General features: G+C 29.6%; 1 pseudogene; it reads right to left on the reverse strand.

Annotated features, from left to right (window-relative positions):
- LOC139896103 (uncharacterized) overlaps positions 1 to 21,612 on the reverse strand; it is a 59,513-nt pseudogene extending 37,901 nt beyond the window's left edge.
- Positions 21,613 to 21,815: the final 203 nt, after the last annotated feature.

Below are 21,815 nucleotides of genomic sequence, written 5' to 3' on the forward strand. Positions count from 1 at the left end.
ATGTTTTAAGTTTATTAAGTCAGCTGTCCTCGTTAGTAACCTACAACTAGTTGTCCACAGTTAGATATACAGAAATAAATCGATAAATATTATCTTGAATCAATTCACGACCCAGTGTATACGTATCTCAGTATTGATCACAACTCAAACTATACATATTTTGGAATCAACCTCAACCCTGTATAGCTAACTCCAACATTCACATATAGAGTGTCTATGGTTGTTCCGAAATATATATAGATGTGTCGACATGATAGGTCGAAACATTGTATACGTGTCTATGGTATCTCAAGATTACATAATATACAATACAAGTTGATTAAGTTATGGTTGGAATATATTTGTTACCAATTTTCACGTAGCTAAAATGAGAAAAATTATCCAATCTTGTTTTACCCATAACTTCTTCATTTTAAATCCGTTTTGAGTGAATCAAATTGCTATGGTTTCATATTGAACTCTATTTTATGAATCTAAACAGAAAAAGTATAGGTTTATAGTCAGAAAAATAAGTTACAAGTCGTTTTTGTAAAGGTAGTCATTTCAGTCGAAAGAACGACGTCTAGATGACCATTTTAGAAAACATACTTCCACTTTGAGTTTAACTATAATTTTTGGATATAGTTTCATGTTCATAATAAAAATCATTTTCTCAGAATAACAACTTTTAAATCAAAGTTTATCATAGTTTTTAATTAACTAACCCAAAACAGCCCGCGGTGTTACTACGACGGCGTAAATCCGGTTTTACGGTGTTTTTCGTGTTTCCAGGTTTTAAATCATTAAGTTAGCATATCATATAGATATAGAACATGTGTTTAGTTAATTTTAAAAGTCAAGTTAGAAGGATTAACTTTTGTTTGCGAACAAGTTTAGAATTAACTAAACTATGTTCTAGTGATTACGAGTTTAAACCTTCGAATAAGATAGTTTTATATATATGAATCGAATGATGTTATGAACATAATTACTACCTAAAGTTTAGTAGGTAAACCTACTGGAAGTGACAAGAAATGATCTAGCTTCAAAGGATCTTGGATGGCTTGAAAGTTCTTGAAGTAGGATCATGACACAAAAACAAGTTCAAGTAAGATTTTTACTCGAATTAAGATAGTTTATAGTTATAGAAATTGAATCAAAGTTTGAATATGAATATTACCTTGAATAATAAAGATAACCTACTGTATATAACAAAGGTTTCTTGATCTTAGATGATTACTTGGAATGGATTAGAAAGCTTGGAAGTAAATTAGTAAACTTGAAGGGATTTTTGAAGTGTTCTTGAAGTGTTCTTCCTATGATGATTATAGCTTGATTCTTGAAGTGATTTTTGATGAAGATGATGATTAATTACTGGAAAAATACGTTCATAATAGTGTGGGTGTGTTGAGAGAGAATTAGAAAGAGAATTGGAAGTGAAATGGAGTGAATGATGAGTGGTAATTGCTGAGTGGTGAGTGGGGTTAAAAGGAGTTCTAGTTAGTTGACTAGCTCATGGTAGAAGTTAAAATTGATTAGTCATACATGACATAATCAAGAGTGGAATCCCATGCTAGTTCCTATTGGTATATACCCATAGTAAGTACGTTTTGAAGCTGTGTATAATACGGGTAAAAATACGACTAGAATTCTTGATGAAAGAAAAGAATGTGAAAGTAACTTTAACCATTTTCGTTAAGTATGAGTGTTTTGATATATGTCTTGAAGTCTTTCAAAAGTATTTTAATACATCTAAATACACTACATGTATATACATTTTAACTGAGTCGTTAAGTCATCTTTAGTCGTTACATGTAAGTGTTGTTTTGAAACCTTTAAGTTAACGATCTCAATTAATGCTGTTAACCCATTATTTATTATATCTAATGAGATGTTAAATTATTATATTATCATGATATTATGATATATTAATATATCTTAATATGATATATATACATTTAAATGTCGTTACAACGATAATCGTTACATATATGTCTCGTTTCGAAATCCTTAAGTTAGTAGTCTTGTTTATATGTATATAACTCATTGTTAATATACTTATGGAGATACTTACTTATCATAATCTCATGTTAACCATATGTATATCCATATATATATATAGTCATGTCGTTTTTACAAGTTTTAACGTTCGTGAATCGCCGGTCAACTTGGGTGGTCAATTGTCTATATGAAACATATTTCAATTAATCAAGTCTTAACAAGTTTGATTGCTTAACATGTTGGAAACATTTAATCATGTAAATATCAATCTCAATTAATATATATAAACATGGAAAAGTTCGGGTCACTACAGTACCTGAGTCGAGTGACAACGTACGAGTCATTTTTGTAAAAATTATATTTTTACCATTAACGTAAATATAATATAATATATAAGTAATTATATAAATTAAATAAATATATATTAAATAAATATATAAAACCGTGTGCGTACAGGAGAGTTGAATGTTAGCTGGAAACATGGCTTAGGGTGAGGTGCCAAATCCTTTAAAGCTTGAACGTACTAGTGCTTCTGATTCATTTTTTTTTCTTCCTCTTCACCTATCTATCTCTATATGTACTACGTATTATTTATTTTATTTATTTTATTATCTATTAATATTATTAAGGATTGATTATAAACCTTAAGTTAATAATATTAGTAGTATATTTAATAGTAATATACATAAAATACTACGACAAGGGTTACGCGTGAGTTATTTCAAAACACATTTTATGAGCGGGATATGGCTAAGGAAATTATAGGCTATAGCTATGGAGGTGATGGGTATGGTTCATGGGTATGCTTATGAGGTCAATTCAGTGTTTATCATCTCCATTACGTTTACGTACCTTTCCTGCAATATTGAATCCCAATATTGATACGTGAGCCCTCATAACTTAACTTTTATATATTATTAGTGTATCCTTGACTAGTGCTCGAGTATTTAGAATTATGCGTGCTTGTATTTTTGATATTGCCATGAGATAGGATATGTTGAATCTCGAATTAGTTACATATGCAGTTGAGATAAGGTATAAGATATACATGTCGTTGGAAAGCTAGCGAAAAATTAAGAACTTTTCCTTTAGATGTCGAATGGTTTCGATGAACGGATTAGAAGATATAGTCAATTGAATTTTTGATATTATTATTAAAAATGATTATTATTATCGTCGTTATTATCGTCGTTCTAGTTTTTATCAAACTATTATTATTATTATTATTATTATTATTATTATTATTATTGTTATTATCATTAAAAAGTATTATCATTGAAAATTGTATTTTTTATTATTATTATTATCGTTAAAATTATAATTAGTACTATTATTATTTTTATCATTAAAATAGTTATTAGCATTGATATTATCATAACATTTATTATTATTAGTATTATTATAATTAAACTAAGGTAGTAACACTTCATTATTTTAATTACTATTATTATCATTAAAATGAACACGACATAAAAGACGATATAAAAACTATTAACAAAATTAATTAGGAAATAATGAGTATGAGTATCATGATGAAATTAAAATATTGTAAGATGTTAATCTAGATAAAAATTATCATTCTTATTATTTTTATAAATTTATTATTATTAAAAGTATTATTAATATTTTTACTAAAATTATTATTTATAATAGAAATATCATTGTTATTATAAAATATCATTATTATTATCATTCTAAATAAAATTATTATTTTAAAGTTAATATTAAAAAGTATAGTAAATATTAAAGTTATTATAATTAGGATTATCATTTTATCATAATATCATTTTTTAATAAATATAAATATTGATATTTTTATTAATAGAATAATAATAGTTAATATTATAAAATAATACAACTTTTACTTATTATTATTATTATTATTATTATTATTATCAATGTTATTTTATCAAATAAATATGTAATACAGATAATATAATTACTTTAATAAAACTTATTGTAATACTTTTATGATGTTAAATGAACTTTATAAATTTATTACTTAAGATATATAAAAGTATATTTTTAAATAAAGTTTTATTTATCAATAAATGAATTATATTATTTACTCTAATAAATCTTTTAAAATATTTTAATATATAAAAACGACGATATTTAAACTATATAATAATCATGTATAAATTTTGGAAATCATTTTGAGTCAAATTAATTTTTGTTAACTTTTGCATATTAGTCTCGAGCATTAGGATTGTGATACACTATGACTTAACATAATTTGTTAGACAAATATTGACCAACATATAAATATATATAATTAATTTAGGTTCGTGAATTCGAGGCCAACCCTACACTTGTTCAATGATGTTATATGTATTTTTACTACGAAATACAGTATGGTGAGTTTCATTACTCCCTTTTTAAATGCTTTTGCAATATATATTTTTGGGACTGAGAATACATGCGCTTTTATAAATGTTTGACGAAATAGACACAAGTAATTGAAACTACATTCTATGGTTGAATTATCGAAATCGAATATGCCCATTTTTATTAAGTCTGGTAATCTAAGAATTAGGGAACATACACCCTAATTGACGCGAATCCTAAAGATAGATCTATTGGGCCTAACAAACCCCATCCAAAGTACCGGATGCTTCAGTACTTCGAAATTTATATCATGTCCGAAGGAGGATCCCGGAATGATAGGGGATATTCTTATATGTATCTAGTTAATGTCGGTTACTAGGTGTTCACCATATGAATGATTATTTTTGTCTCTATGCATGGGACGTATATTTATGAGAACTGGAAATGAAATTCTTGTGGTCTATTAAAATGATGGAAATAAATGATTATGATAAACTAATGAACTCACCAACCTTTTGGTTGACACTTTAAAGCATGTTTATTCTCAGGTGTTAAAGAAATCTTCCGCTGTGCATTTGCTCATTTTAAAGATATTACTTGGAGTCTTTCATAGCATATTTCGAAGAACGTTGCATTCGAGTCATTGAGTCTATCAAAGATTATTATTAAATCAATTTATAGTTGGATAGTGGATATTATGAAATGGTATGCATGCCGGTCAATTTTCAATGTAAAGAAAGATTGTCTTTTAAAAACGAATGCAATGTTTGTAAAATGTATCATATAGAGGTCAAATACCTCGCAATGTAATCAACTATTGTGAATCGTTTATAATGTATATGAACGGGTCCTTTCACACATGAGATGGTATGCATACCATTTCATAATATCCACTATCCAACTATAAATTGATTTTATAATAATCTTTGATGGACTCAATGACTCGAATGCAACGTTCTTCGAAATATGCTATGAAAGACTCCAAGTAATATCTTTAAAATGAGCAAATGCACAGTGGAAGATTTCTTTAACACCTGAGAATAAACATGATTTAAAGTGTCAACCAAAAGGTTGGTGAGTTCATTAGTTTATCATAATCATTTATTTCCATCATTTTAATAGACCACAAGAATTTCATTTCCAGTTCTCATAAATATACGTCCCATGCATAGAGACAAAAATAATCATTCATATGGTGAATACCTAGTAACCGACATTAACTAGATACATATAAGAATATCCCCTATCATTCCGGGATCCTCCTTCGGACATGATATAAATTTCGAAGTACTAAAGCATCCGGTACTTTGGATGGGGTTTATTAGGCCCAATAGATCTATCTTTAGGATTCGCGTCAATTAGGGTGTCTGTTCCCTAATTCTTAGATTACCAGACTTTAATAAAAAGGGGCATATTCGATTTCGATAATTCAACCATAGAATGTAGTTTCAATTACTTGTGTCTATTTCGTCAAACATTTATAAAAGCGCATGTATTCTCAGTCCCAAAAATATAAAGGGTAAAAAGGCAAATGAAACTCACCATACTGTATTTCGTAGTAAAAATATATATAACATCATTGAACAAGTGCAAGGTTGGCCTCAGATTCATGAACCTAAATTAATTATATATATTTATGTGTTGGTCAATATTTGTCTAACAAATTAGGTCAAGTCATAGTGTACCACAATCCTAATGCTCGAGACTAATATGCAAAAGTCAACAAAAGTAAATTTGACTCAAAATAATTTCCAAAAATCTATACATGATTAATATATAGTTTAAATATCGTCGTTTTATATTTTTTAAAATTTTTAAAAGATTTATTAGAGTAAATAATATAATTTATTTATTAATAAATAAAATTTTATATTAAATTTATATAATAAAATATACTTTTATATATATTAAGTAATAAAATTTATAGGGTTCATTTAATATCATAAAGATAATATGATAGGTATTATTAAAGTAAGTTATTACACGTAGTAAAATATGTTTGTATCACATATTTATTTGATAAAATAATATCTATAATGATAGTAAGTAAAAGTTGTATTATTTTGTAATAGTAATTATTATTATAAAAATATTAATATTTATAATTACTAAGATGACATTATGATAAAACGATAATTCTAAATATGATAACTTTAATATTTACGATAATTTTTAATATTATCTTTAAAATAATAATTCTATTTAAAATAATAATAATAATGATATTTTATAGTAACAATGACATTTCTATTAAAATGATAATTTTTGTTAAAATGATAGTTTTAATACTAACGATACTTTTAATAATAATAGTAATGATAAAAATAATAAAAACGATAATTTTATCTAAATCAATATCTTATAATATTTTAATTTCATCATGATACTCTTATTCATTATTTCCTAATCATTTCGTTTAATAGCTTTTAATCGTCTTTTATATCGTGTTTATAATAATGATAATAATAGTAATCAAAATAATTAGGTGTTACAAATATTTGTTTTAATTACACTAATATTAATAATGATAGTTACTATAACATTATTAATGATAATACTAATAATTATCTTAATGATAATATAGTAATAATAACAATAACAATAACCATTTTTAAATAATGATATATATATTAATAATGATAATAATACTAATAATAATAATAATAATAATTGGATAATAATAATAATAATACTAATTATAACTTTAACGATAATAACGATAGTAATAATAAAAAATAATATAACAATTTTTAATGATAAATCCCTTTTATTGATAAAGATAATAATAATGATAATAATAAGATAAAACTAGAACGATGATAATAATAATAATCATTTTTAATAAAAATATCGAAAATTCAATTGATTATAACTTCTAGTCCGTTCATCGAAACCATTCGATATCTAAAGGAAAAGCTCTTAATTTTTCGCTAGCTTTCCAAGGACATGCATATCTTATACCTTATCTCAACCGCAAGTGTAACTAATTCAAGATTTAACCTAACCTGTCTAAGGGCAATATCAAAAGTACAAGCATGCATAATCCTAAATGCTCGAGCACTAGTCAGGGATACACTATTAGTATGTAAAAGTTAAATTATGAGTACTCACGTATCAATATTGAGATTCAATATTGCAGGAAAGGTACGTAGACGCAACGGAAATGATAAACACTATATTGACCTCACGAGCATACCCATGAACCATACTCAATCACCTCCATAGCTATAACCCATAATTTCCTTAATCCTATCCTACTCGAAAAACAATTTCGAAATCACTCGGACAGCACTCCGTCGTAATATTTTATGTATACTAATAATATCTTGAAATAATACGGAGTAAATATATATATGTAAATCGATTGAGAGAGTTTAGAGAAAAATATTTTCAAGTTTCTATGAAATAATGAAACCTATTGAATTCTATTTATAATAGATTTTTGAATTATTAAAGTGAATTATTAAAGTATGAATTATTAAAGTGAATTATTGAAGTATGAATTATTAAAGTGAATTATTAAAGTATGAATTATTAAAGTGAATTATTAAAGTATGAATTATTAAAGTGAATTATTAAAGTTAAAGTAAAGTAAAAATAAAGTAAAGGTAAAGTTTAAGTATAGTAAAAGTATAAAACTATGTACGTATAATACGCGTATAAATATATATAATATTAATTTAAATCGTTATATATATTTAATAAAATAAAATATAAATATCGTTATCTTTATCATACTAGTTAAGTAATGAGTTGTCAAAAGTGGTTCTAGATATTTATAAAATTTATATACATTTTAATAATAAAGTTCTTTTTAAACTAAAAACGTTTTTGTACGTTTGAAACTAAATAGATCAATCGAGTCTTTTTGAGATTCAATCTTCCACTATCCTTTGTCTAGTTCTCAATGAATGACAATTTTTTCTTATTTATAAATCACTTTACCATTTTCTGAATATTGTTAAAATGAAAAGATTTCTCAAATCAACGTGGGCCTTTCAACAGAGACTTGTAATCATAATTCAATATATCTGATAATTCAATCATTTGATCTTATCTTCTAATTCCATTGATAAACATTTTGAAACAGATACAATCATATAAAGTATTTAATCTAATATTTTGTTTACGTTTCAAGTTATAATATATATACACATATACATATATAATCATATTCGTTTAATGGTTCGTGAATCGTTGGAACTTGGTCGAGGTTGAATGAATATATGAACATAGTTTAAAATTCTTGAAATTTAACTTAACAAATATTGCTTATCGTGTCGGAAACATATAAAGATTAAAGTTTAAATTTGGTTGGAAATTTTCGGGTTGTCACAGTACCTACCCGTTAAAGAAATTTCGTCCCGAAATTTGAGTGGAAAGGTCGTGAATGATAATAAGTTTGTTTTTATGATGCATACGGGCTGAAAATTAGAGTTTTATCATCAGCGAATAATTTGGATAAACAATCCATTTATATGAAGAGTACGAATGAAGCTAACATAGAAGAGTGAAAGGAGTAAGTGTAGATTCATCTTATCATTTGACGTAGATATGATTGATTCCCAGATTTCAAGGGATTTGAAGAAAATCTTCTTAATAAGATTTGACTCTCCGGTAATCAAGGGAATTAGGATCCGCTTTAAATGCGATCGTTCATTTTAATTGTTCTGTCAGAGATTTTCTTATAAATTCACCTCCTTCGTTTCCTTACAACTCACAACTTCTGTTGATGCATTTTATGCAAGTTCCTAGACATCTACCCACGTCCATTGCAGGTACAACAGTTTACAGGCCACCATGATTGCTCGTTATTATCCTATCCGTGTTTGTATGTGGTTACAGGAACTGCAGGAACGAGATTTAGATATTTGACTATGTTAGACGTAGTCAGACGTACGAGTGAAGCCTCACTAGTACGGCTGATAGGCTCATACGCAAGGTTGATGCTGAGCTAAGTCACAATTACAACCTAAATGAGAAGACACGAGTGAGTGATCACCCGTACGGCTGTTGAAGTCAACTCGTACGTGTGATGAATGAATCGTATGGGTGAGTCAACAGCAGGGGTATATAAAGTCTTATGTTCTTCATTTTAGGTTAAGCCTCTCATTTGTTACACACACTCAGATCTAGTGAGCTCCTCCTATTCTCTCTCAGTCCAAATCACCCAGGTGGTGAATAATAGCTCTAGGTGTTGATCTAATCACACTTGATTTAGTTGTGGTTTGACTAAATTAATCAAAAAAAAAAAAATTAACCTATTAACTAGAGGGTTTGATTCACTTATTCCGCCATTGTGTGAGTTAAATCTGTTGATTTCTAAGTTCCTAGTCATGTTTCATCACCTTATATTCTTTCCCTCTCAACTCATATTTTAAAGTATTCATCAATATGCTCCATCCAGTTCTGATTCTCGATATACTTCTAACTTTCATATCGGTCATTCTTCTTTTTCATCTACCGCCGGAAGAATCTATTTACTTCTACTATACTCTTGGGTTTATAGTGTTTCTAGTTCTCCCATGTCTTTATATTGCTATATGCATCGATATATATGGTTTATAATTTCTGGTTTGTCGTTGGGCTTTATATGTTCCCTTATATTTCCAAGTCTCTGCTTCTGTCTTCTATAATCATTATCATTCACGGTTAATGCTCTCTTTTATTTACTGCAATTTATACCCCAATTTCTATTTCGGAGTTTTGTCCTTTCGTTTCTTCTTCTTGCGATTAAGCACCGCTTGTAATGGTCCAGAATTCACAGATATGAATTTCGAAATGAACATTGTTAATGTTCTAGGAAGGAAATTGTGATGGCACGATCTTGACTTGTCAAATTACTAGAATACCTTGGAAAAGGTCGAATCATCAAGAAATATTTTCTTGATATTTTAGAGGTTAAATAGAATACAAGAGTCGTATAACATGGCACATGATGATGTTATGATCTGTGAATCATCACGTTCCATTTAGAAACTCAGCATGACTTACTGTAATATAATCACATTGATCAAGTGTAATTAATCACGTTTCTTCAATAAACACAACATATATAATTAATCACGTAGAATATTATAGATGTAGCGAGTAATTAATAGTACATCATGGCATATTAATAATATGAACCCATTATTATAAAAGCTGTTTCTTCTTTATTAGCACTTTATAATTATAACTCGGGTAGTACCTACCCGTTAAGTTCATACATAATAGCTAGTACAAGGAATTAACTACTAAAATCCTAATAATATTCCACTATGAAAAATTATAGCGAGTTACTACGTTATTATGTAATAATAATAATAAAAAGTAGTAATAATACAAATAATCATTCCATGCATTTATTATTAATAAACCAAAATAATACAATACCATACAATACCGATATTTTACATAACAAGATAGAGTAGCACACATAAGCAATAGAATAGCGCATGGAAGATTTATGGTTGCGACGTAGTTTATTCAGAACTATCAGAAACTTCTTCCCATTTGGTTCTCTCTGCCAATTGCTTGTGTGTGCATGGTCCGACAGACATTCTAGCAGTGTATTTAATTTTTGGTCGGGGTTTTGAGGTACCCGTTGCCTCAGTGGGATTAATACAATAAGGGTGGTTACGGATCGAATGGTCCTGTTCCTTTTTAATAATTAAGGACTTTTTATTTTTGTGGTTCTTTATAGCAAGTTTGAATTCCTTCCTAGTGATTTCTTTTATTTCATTAGCGAAATCCTCCTCTGGGTTTACGGGGAGTTGAGATTCCCCGGCTAACACAATTTCTTCTTTAATAGGTATTGGAATGCCCTTTTTAGTTGTGGAAAGAATAGACTCAGTGTTCGATTCAGAATCGTACAAAATGATGGGATTAGAAGAAGTCATCTATCACATAATTGAAACAACAATTATGTTAGCATATAAATATATCACATATAATGTTTTTGACAAAATGATAAGCAAAAATCGGTAAAAACAGATATGGTCATAGTCCAGACTCACTAATGCATCCTAACAATTATCAGTTAAACACACTAACGCAAATTCTGGTTCCCTATGACCTCAAGCTCTGATACCAACTGTAACGACCCGTCAAAATCGCTATTGACGCAGCACGTTAATCATTGATTCCACAGTGAGGTTTTGACCTCTACATGATACGTTTTGATAAAATATTGCATTCATTAAAATAAGTGACTTTCTAAACATAGAAAGTTATAAACATGTGGGAGATTTCTTAAGAATAAGTAAATCCCCGGAAATACATAAGTCTTTATCTTACAGATTGACATAACAGTAAAATTATTTATTACACAACGTAGTTTTGTTTCGAATGCAATAAACTTTATACAAAGCATGAGAGACTCCTTTCAGGTAACAAGCACATCATAGCGGAAGCAGTCTAAGGACCTGAGAACAAAACATGCTAAAAAGGTCAACACGAATGTTGGTGAGTTATAGTTTTAATTGCTCGAGTCATAAGTATATAAAGATGGATCACAAGATTTCATCAAAAGTTTATCAATAGATTCTACATAACAGAGCACCCTGGTAACTAAACTTAACGCTATAATAATAATTACCCTATTCGTTTTAATACACGCAAACCAACGTGTCGTAAAATCAAATAATATACGTCCGTTAAAAGGCTAGCGCTCTAGCTCGGACGGGGATGTCAAGCCCTATGGATCCATATACAATTATTCGAGCCCACCAGTCTGAAATGTCCCGTTCTTATTGATTAAAAACGTTCCATATTAATTGATTTCGTTGTGAGGTTTTGACCTCTATATGAGACGTTTTTCAAAGACTGCATTCATTTTTAAAACAAACCATAACCTTTATTTCATAAATAAAGGTTTAAAAAGCTTTACGTAGATTATCAAATAATGATAATCTAAAATATCCTGTTTACACACGACCATTACATAATGGTTTACAATACAAATATGTTACATCGAAATCAGTTTCTTGAATGCAGTTTTTACACAATATCATACAAACATGGACTCCAAATCTTGTCCTTATTTTAGTATGCAACAGCGGAAGCTCTTAATATTCACCTGAGAATAAACATGCTTTAAACGTCAACAAAAATGTTGGTGAGTTATAGGTTTAACCTATATATATCAAATCGTAACAATAGACCACAAGATTTCATATTTCAATACACATCCCATACATAGAGATAAAAAAATCATTCATATGGTGAACACCTGGTAACCGACAATAACAAGATGCATATATAAGAATATCCCCATCATTCCGGGACACCCTTCGGATATGATATAAATTTCGAAGTACTAAAGCATCCGGTACTTTGGATGGGGTTTGTTAGGCCCAATAGATCTATCTTTAGGATTCGCGTCAATTAGGGTGTCTGTTCCCTAATTCTTAGATTACCAGACTTAATAAAAAGGGGCATATTCGATTTCGATAATTCAACCATAGAATGTAGTTTCACGTACTTGTGTCTATTTTGTAAATCATTTATAAAACCTGCATGTATTCTCATCCCAAAAATATTAGATTTTAAAAGTGGGACTATAACTCACTTTCACAGATTTTTACTTCGTCGGGAAGTAAGACTTGGCCACTGTTGATTCACGAACCTATAACAATATATACATATATATTAAAGTATGTTCAAAATATATTTACAACACTTTTAATATATTTTGATGTTTTAAGTTTATTAAGTCAGCTGTCCTCGTTAGTAACCTATAACTAGTTGTCCACAGTTAGATGTACAGAAATAAATCGATAAATATTATCTTGAATCAATCCACGACCCAGTGTATACGTATCTCAGTATTGATCACAACTCAAACTATATATATTTTGGAATCAACCTCAACCCTGTATAGCTAACTCCAACATTCACATATAGAGTGTCTATGGTTGTTCCGAAATATATATAGATGTGTCGACATGATAGGTCGAAACATTGTATACGTGTCTATGGTATCTCAAGATTACATAATATACAATACAAGTTGATTAAGTTATGGTTGGAATAGATTTGTTACCAATTTTCACGTAGCTAAAATGAGAAAAATTATCCAATCTTGTTTTACCCATAACTTCTTCATTTTAAATCCGTTTTGAGTGAATCAAATTGCTATGGTTTCATATTGAACTCTATTTTATGAATCTAAACATAAAAAGTATAGGTTTATAGTCGGAAAAATAAGTTACAAGTCATTTTTGTAAAGGTAGTCATTTCAGTCGAAAGAACGACGTCTAGATGACCATTTTAGAAAACATACTTCCACTTTGAGTTTAACCATAATTTTTGGATATAGTTTCATGTTCATAATAAAAATCATTTTCTCAGAATAACAACTTTTAAATCAAAGTTTATCATAGTTTTTAATTAACTAACCCAAAACAGCCCGCGGTGTTACTACGACGGCGTAAATCCGGTTTTACGGTGTTTTTCGTGTTTCCAGGTTTTAAATCATTAAGTTAGCATATCATATAGATATAGAACATGTGTTTAGTTGATTTTAAAATTAAAGTTAGAAGGATTAACTTTTGTTTGCGAACAAGTTTAGAATTAACTAAACTATGTTCTAGTGATTACAAGTTTAAACCTTCGAATAAGATAGCTTTATATGTATGAATCGAATGATGTTATGAACATCATTACTACCTTAATTTCCTTGGATAAACCTACTGGAAAAGAGAAAAATGGATCTAGCTTCAATGGATCCTTGGATGGCTCGAAGTTCTTGAAGCAGAATCATGACACGAAAACAAGTTCAAGTAAGATCATCACTTGAAATAAGATTGTTATAGTTATAGAAATTGAACCAAAGTTTGAATATGATTATTACCTTGTATTAGAATGATAACCTACTGTAAGAAACAAAGATTTCTTGAGGTTGGATGATCACCTTACAAGATTGGAAGTGAGCTAGCAAACTTGAAAGTATTCTTGATTTTATGAAACTAGAACTTTTGGAATTTATGAAGAACACTTAGAACTTGAAGATATAACTTGAGAGAGATCAATTAGATGAAGAAAATTGAAGAATGAAAGTGTTTGTAGGTGTTTTTGGTCGTTGGTGTATGGATTAGATATAAAGGATATGTAATTTTGTTTTCATGTAAATAAGTCATGAATGATTACTCATATTTTTGTAATTTTATGAGATATTTCATGCTAGTTGCCAAATGATGGTTCCCACATGTGTTAGGTGACTCACATGGGCTGCTAAGAGCTGATCATTGGAGTGTATATACCAATAGTACATACATCTAAAAGCTGTGTATTGTACGAGTACGAATACGGGTGCATACGAGTAGAATTGTTGATGAAACTGAACGAGGATGTAATTGTAAGCATTTTTGTTAAGTAGAAGTATTTTGATAAGTGTATTGAAGTCTTTCAAAAGTGTATAAATACATATTAAAACACTACATGTATATACATTTTAACTGAGTCGTTAAGTCATCGTTAGTCGTTAAGTCATCGTTAGTCGTTACATGTAAGTGTTGTTTTGAAACCTTTAGGTTAACGATCTTGTTAAATGTTGTTAACCCAATGTTTATAATATCAAATGAGATTTTAAATTATTATATTATCATGTATGAATATCTCTTAATATGATATATATATACATTAAATGTCTTTACAACGATAATCGTTACATATATGTCTCGTTTAAAAATCATTAAGTTAGTAGTCTTGTTTTTACATATGTAGTTCATTGTTAATATACTTTATGATATGTTTTCTTATCATAGTATCATGTTAACTATATATATATATATATCCATATATATGTCATCATATAGTTTTTACAAGTTTTAACGTTCGTGAATCACCGATCAACTTGGGTGGTCAATTGTCTATATGAAACATATTTCAATTAATCAAGTCTTAACAAGTTTGATTGCTTAACATGTTGGAAACATTTAATCATGTAAATATCAATCTCAATTAATATATATAAACATGGAAAAGTTCGGGTCACTACACAGTCCACATCCTATGTACTGGCAGCTACTAGTTACCAAAGCTAAGGGATTTTTGGTTTTACTCAGTGTAGAATAAGTATGTACTTGTGTCCATTGTTTTTAAAATAAATTTGCATGTATTCTCAGCCCAAAATATTTAAAGCATTTAAAAAGGGAGACTATAACTCACCGTTCAATATTGAGATTTAATATTGTAGGTAAATTGCGTAGACGTAATGATAGTAGAAGACTGTGCGGTTGGCCTTGGATTCACAAACAATACCCAATATTTTCTTAGTTATAATTGGTTTGAGACTCGTAATTAGAACCCCCGCGTACACTCGTTGTATATATTTAACCCTCAAAATTTAAGTAGCACCAATTCTACTAGGATGTAAGTTAATACTGTAACAAAGTATATAAACCTAAGTGGATACTAATGTAGCTATGAATTTGATATATCATCAACGTTAAAAATATTAACAAAAATGCGGTATTTGAATAAACTCATGATTTGCAAATTTGGGAAATTTTTGCCTATGTGTGAGTTATGTTTTTAACAAAGTAAATCGAATATATATATATATATATATATATATATATATATATATATATATATATATATATATATATATATATATATATATATATATATATTAAGATGTCTAGGCAAGCTTTATGAGATATGAACAATTCTTTAGTTTATAACAAACGTGGGATAATCCATTTCATAAGAGCCGCCCCACTTGTTTACACCCGTGACATCTTCTAATAATACAAGCGTAAACTTCATTCTCATTGGTCAAACGGTTTAATAGTGTTTTCCCATTATTAACTATTTTAATTATTATATGATTATTGCTAGACAACCTCATGTGAAAATTCTAGCTTTGTTTGACATAAAAGATTGATACCATCACTAATTTAATATCTAATATTAAATATTTAATATTAATTAATTAATAACAATGATAATATCTTTGTATTATGCACTCTCATAAAATAATATAATAAAGATGTGGTGGGCTCTTTATAGATACATACTTTTAATCAACGTCTTTGATTTAGTTAATTTTTTTGTGATATCCGTGATATGTAAAAACAATAGTGTCGGCATAAGAAATTAAAACAAAGGCTACTTTATTTTTTCCTTCCACACGTTTTTGCAAATTAAATTTGTGTTAATATCACCTTACTGTGATTGGTTGCTTTTAACTTGAAAAGTAATATATATTAATTACATTATATTTTATTTTTACGTATACATGCATTTATCATCATTTCATGATCATAAGAAAACAAGTTACTTGTTATTTTCTTCTACCATGCCAATGTTATATACATGCATATATCCATTATCTTTATCATCACTTCAAATCCAAGTACCCCACCCACTTGCTAGTGTTTCCCTTTAGTACAATTAACGAAAAAAATAACCTATCTTCAATCACTAGTGCAACTATTTTTTTTTACCAAAACTAATGTACCCCACAAATTTCTCTTGATAATTGATATTGCTAATTGATAATCTTATTTAACAGTTTTAATAAAGTATTAATAATTTAATTGTTATTAATATAAATAAGTATGAGTATTATTTATAACCTTAATCTTAGAAATTTAATTGTACTACTTTATTAAAGTGTTTCAAGTTATTACATATATACATATATTTATATATACATATCTATTTACAAACAGTTGTCCGTGAATCGTCGGAAATAGTCAAAGGGTACTTGAACGAACGTGTAAACTAGTTCAAAAAGTTTTAAGACTCAACATAATAGGTTCGCTTATCGTGTCGGAAACATTCTATCCTGTAATTAATTTATTAATGTGAAATTTTCTGGGTCATCATATCAGCATTCGGATTTTCATTGGAGACCACTTGAGTTCTTGGATCAACGGCTTTTTTCAGTGCAGACAATATTGTGGTTCCTACAAAATGAAACTTTTAGTTCATGATTAATTTAAAAGGATTACGAAATAGGGGATTTAAGTTTTTATTTATTGTTGCTGTACCGGAAGTTAAATCATTTCCCGAAAGCCCTTACCACTCGATTGACCATCCGCCACACTGATAACCAAGATTATCAGCATGTGACCCTGCAACTAATATCTGTGACTCCTTTTTAGGAAGCGCTAACAATGGTTTATGTACGGATTTGCCGTTTTTAAGTAACACGAGTGTTTTTCTCACAGCTTCTCTGGCCAGATTTCGGTGCTCCTGTTTTCATTCAAGTAATCAAGTAAAGAAATAAACGTTACCTTTGATTCTAAGGGTTGTCTAGCCTAAAAAGGAGTCTAGTCATATCGGTCCTGACGAGTATAAAGTCACCCAAATTGTATTTCAATGCCCAAAATATTTTATAATTTATAATTTGGACAAAAGATGAATCGGGTCAATTCAACCCGGCCCATATTAAACGTTGGTTTTGAGTTTATACCTAGCAAATTAAGACCCATACTCTCAAATTTGGGTCAATTGGATCAAACTTTCGAGTTAACTGAGTCCGGAGATAAAATTAGGCCTAACAATGTAAATTAAAACTTAAAGAAAAATGTCCAATAAGTTTCCCTCCAACCTATTTGTTCCTATACAAAATATAAAGGAGCATGTATAATGAGTATCAATTCCCAAATAAATAGATATAGGTCTAATGATTCTTGTGAATAGGTCAAATGGGTCAAGCATAACAATTTTCATCCACCAAATATTTATGAAAGCATTCATGGTTATATCATTTATTATGTATATTAATAATAATTTCTTATATATATTTAATAAAATTAAATAATAGGTAATAACCATAATAATATGAACAATGCAAAAAATCAAGACAAAATTTCATTCTTCGTCCCTGAACTTTACATCAAATTTGACTCCATGTCCTTTTTCTTTTTTTTGTGCATTCCTCGTCCCTAATATATCACATTTCTACATCCCTCGTCCTCCCGTCTAGATTCTGTCAACTTCAGCTGTTTGTTCAGTCATGTGCAAAGCATGTGAGGGTAATTTGGTCTTTTTATTTTATTTCTTTTCTTTATTATTTAACTTATTTTTTCACCCTCATCCTCATCATCTCATCTTCATCATTCCCAAATTAAAAATCCTAGTTTTATACTTTTATAAAATCAATAAATCAAATTATACATGTATACAAAATTAAAAATGACAACAAAATAAATTATACAGTAAATGTATATAAACTCAATTAAAAATTCGCTAATTCTGGATAACAAAATCAAATTAAAAATTCCCTAATTACGTTGGTGTGCATATATTGATTACAACCAACTTTTTTCTGCATCGATTGTATCGCCGAATCGTTCAATCTCGTTGCTGTATCAATAATGTAAGATCTCTTATTTCTTAATTACCTTATTTTCTGCACCTATTTGTTTTCTTTTTTCTAGTAAAAATTTGATCTAAAGAATAAAAAGCCCAAGTCACGAATGGTTGGGAGGAGTTCTCAGCTGACCAATAAAAATGGAGGAGGTTATTAGGTTTTATTATTCCATCATTCAGGACACTCGGTACCAAAAACATTTTAGATTAGGTTTTAAAAATTATTTTTAGAGTGTGGTGGTGGTGTGTAGCGGCTGTCAACAGCCGAAGGTCGACTCCAACGGATTCAGCCGTCGTTTTTTTACATTCTGTACGTTAAAAGTATAAAAGAAATAAAATTTATAATTTGATATGTTGATTTTATAAAAGTATAAAACTAGGGTTTTTAATTTGGGAATGATAAAGATGAGAGGGTGAGGAAGAGGGTGAAAAGATAAGTTAAATAATAAAGAAAAGAAATAAAATAAAAAGACCAAATTACCCTCATATGTTTTGCACATGACTGAACAAACGGTTGAAATTGACAGAATCTAGACGGGAGGACGAGGGATGCAGAATTATGATACATTAGGGATAAGGAATGCATAAAAAAAAGAAAAAGGACATGGAGTCAAATTTGATGTAAAGTTCAGGGACGAGGAATGAAATTTTGTCAAAAATCAATGTAAAAGTATATAACCCGTTTAGACCCATTTGACATGTGACCCGTTTCGACCCGCTACCCCAACCTAACCTTATTGGACCCGTATAAAATTTTGACCCGTTTGATCCATGACCCATTTCAACCCAAAACCATTTTGACCCGTTACCCAATCCGGCCCAACCTGACCCGTTTTCCAGGTATAGTTTCGACCCATTTTTCTTTTAACGGCGATTTTTGGCATCAGTAAACCCTCCTCATTTGCACGTAACACATACGTTCGGGCGGAACCCTCTTATTTTTTAACCTCTTTACTTATAGTTATATCAGAAAGGTTGCTTGCAGTACCTGACTTCCGAGGTGCTTAACCAAGCTGTAATCAGACAATGGGTTTTCAAACAGACCCATGGTGAACTTGACCCTTAGAATCCTCTTGACTGCATCATCTACACGGCTCATGGGTACAAACTGGTTCTTAACTAGGTAAGTTAAACCATGAATGAACTCTGTGTAGTTGAATCCTACCATGAACTGCATACAATCAGTATATTATATTAAGAGTCTTAAAAAGTATAAATAAATTATAGAATATTGTAAGAAAACAACAGACCATGTCTATGCCAGCATTCACCGAAGCTAAAATCGAGTAAGTATAGTTAGCATGCATAGGAGTAGTGATCCTATCAATCCCTTGAAAATCTGATATAACAAACCCCTGAAGTCAATATCCAAAATAAAAATAAAAAATTAGATGCACACGTGTTGAAAATCACTAAATTTAACTTGAGGTGCGGATTTTGTACTCTGAATTTGAGTGTGTTCTTAAGGTAATTAGTTACAAGGTGACGGTTGGTGTGCATTTTGACCCGTTCCAACTAGAATACGAGGTCATAATAGTAGACACACCCTTGATGATCGAATCGTAGTATGCTGGCATGTGTATGCTGAACAATTATTTGGCATTTACGATTGTGTTGCCCTGATCTTTGCCCCCGTGGGTCCCACCGTCACCCAAATAATGTTTAGCGCATGCTGCTATCTTTCTTCTGTTAGTACATGAAATCAATGTATTGTGACCAAATATATATAAATAACTATAATAAATTTTTTGACCCGTTTCGACCCGTTACCCAACCTGACCCACTTGGATCCGTATAAAAATATGACCCGTTTTACCCACGACCCATTTTATCACAAAACCGTTTTGACCCGTTACCCAAATTGTCCCGTTTGCCAGATATAAGTTCAACGAACTTACTTTCCGTTGACATAAGGAACCCCCTTTCGTGAACCAGCTGGGATATCTCCTTGTAAACCTGGTATAATCTCTGTCATTAACTTAACAATTTTGGGATCTTCACTATAACTCTCATAACAACGACCCCATCTCGGATCCCTACATACCTGTTGAGTAAGAATTATAATTATTCCAAAAGATTGCATCTTTTTGCTATTAACAGTATAATTATGCATCATTTTTTATATGCTTACTGCAATACAAGGTGCAAAACAGTTGCTCTAACTTCAAGTGCAGTTGCATCACCAATCTTCTTAAGCAGAACAGGATCCCTGTTTCAATTTTTCACACAAATCCAGTTAAACAATGCAATGGACCATGATAATCAATAGATATAACATTGTACATCATGCATGAAAATTTGCAAGTTCTTTAAGTACTTGCCTGGTAACTCCAAGACCAACATTATGAGGAAAGACAGTAGCTTTGTAAACATTATTATGGCCATGGACAGCATCAATCCCATGATATAAATCATGGGTATACCTAATCGGGTCGATAACGACCCGTTTTGAAAATCATTTATCATGTCAATCCATCTTTCAGGGGATGCTTTTTTGACTGGAAGACTCATTGGAATTGGTGAACTCAATACACTACCTGAAAAGATCACACACTCGCACAAAAAAATAAAAATTACTCCGTAAAAAATAGGAAAAAAGTATAGTAGATTTTTCTAAATGCAGCCCTTAGGTCTCTGGATAAGAGGCATAAATGTGTTGTATATAAAGGTAAACTATTAATTATGGACACAATTATTTAAATTTCATACTTTTCTTCGTGTTAACGACAACGTTTAGAAAAATCCTACTAGGACCGGAGACTTTGAAAGAAACTCAGTACCAATCAAGTATTTCTTAATGACCTCATTGGATGCAACTGATTTATCAATCTGGGTCATTTGGCCAATCTTTTCCTCTAATGTCATCCTTTTCATCAAGTCTTTGATCCTAACACCTATCGGTTGTTTAGGATCTTTGTACTTAAAGTAATCAGCTTTAGCCATTGAAAGCCATAAACACAACACCATAATCAAGAAAACCGAAATTCTTCCCATTTTCTTGACCTCCATTGCCATTGTGAAGTATTCTTCCTATGTGAACAACTGATAGTAGTATAAAGAACAAATTGTTTGGTTAATGATACAAGATACTAAAATATAAAAAAGATAAATAGAAAATGCATGTATCACATTTATCAACTTATGCAATACAGTAGAAAAATACTTATCTTATAAATTGAAGTTAAAATTAAGATATA

This window comes from Rutidosis leptorrhynchoides, chromosome 3 (genome assembly GCF_046630445.1).
Source record: "Rutidosis leptorrhynchoides isolate AG116_Rl617_1_P2 chromosome 3, CSIRO_AGI_Rlap_v1, whole genome shotgun sequence".
NCBI lineage: Eukaryota > Viridiplantae > Streptophyta > Magnoliopsida > Asterales > Asteraceae > Rutidosis > Rutidosis leptorrhynchoides.